This window comes from Mastomys coucha, unplaced genomic scaffold, assembly GCF_008632895.1.
Source record: "Mastomys coucha isolate ucsf_1 unplaced genomic scaffold, UCSF_Mcou_1 pScaffold13, whole genome shotgun sequence".
Classification (NCBI taxonomy): domain Eukaryota; kingdom Metazoa; phylum Chordata; class Mammalia; order Rodentia; family Muridae; genus Mastomys; species Mastomys coucha.
In genome coordinates this window covers 62,625,885-62,626,871 of record NW_022196895.1, presented here as the reverse complement: position 1 = coordinate 62,626,871, position 987 = coordinate 62,625,885, and positions in this window count along the sequence as shown.

Below are 987 nucleotides of genomic sequence, written 5' to 3'. Positions count from 1 at the left end.
TATATATATATATATATATATATATATATATATATATATGCCCAATTTCGCTGAAGGACATATTGAAGCTGACATATTAGATTCTAATCTCATTCTCCAACTTTTCCTTGAGTCAACTTAAATGTTATTAACTTTTCCAAAACCAATCATTTCTATGTCTCTTCTCTGCTTAAAAATATACAGTTTCATTTTGGTGTGTGGAATTCAAGAGTCCACATTGTTTCTCCTCACATCCAGACAGCACCGAGCCTTCCCAATGCCTCACAAGGAAATGCTCTGGTTTGGTCACAGAATTTTTCCTAAATCCTAACTGAGGCTGTGCCTCTCTTGGTCAGCGGCCTCTCGCCTCTCTACCATCACTTGCAAAGGTTCTTCTTCTGTTCAAGCTTCTTAGTTACACACAGTTTTATTTATGATTTAATTTAGTTAAAATATAACAACATCATTTTCTTCCTTCCTCTTCTCCCTCCTACCTCTCTCATGCTCCCTACGAACTCCCAATATCATGGGCTTCTCATGTTTAACCATTGTTCATACATGTATATGTACATGCATACAACATATACATCTAAAAGAGTAAATATATGTGATAGTTTGTATATGCTTGACCCAGGAAGTGGCACTATTAGAAAGCCTGGCCCTGTTGGGGTAGGTGTAGCCTTGTTGGAGTAGGGGTGTCACTGTGGGTATGGGCTTTAAGACCCTTATCCTAGCTGTCTGAAAGCCAGTATTTTGCTAGGAGCTTTCAAATGAAGATGTAGAACTCTCAGCTCCTCCTGCACTATGCTTGCCTGGATGCTGCCATGCTCCACTTTGATGATAATGGACTGAACCTCTGATCCTCTAAGCCAGCCCCAATTAAATGTTGCTATAAGAATTGCCTTGGTCATGTTGTCTGTTCACAACAATAAAACACTAAGATAATATATAAATACAAAATTCTGGGTTCCTTTAGTGCTGTCTGCATGTACATTTTTCTAGGGACAC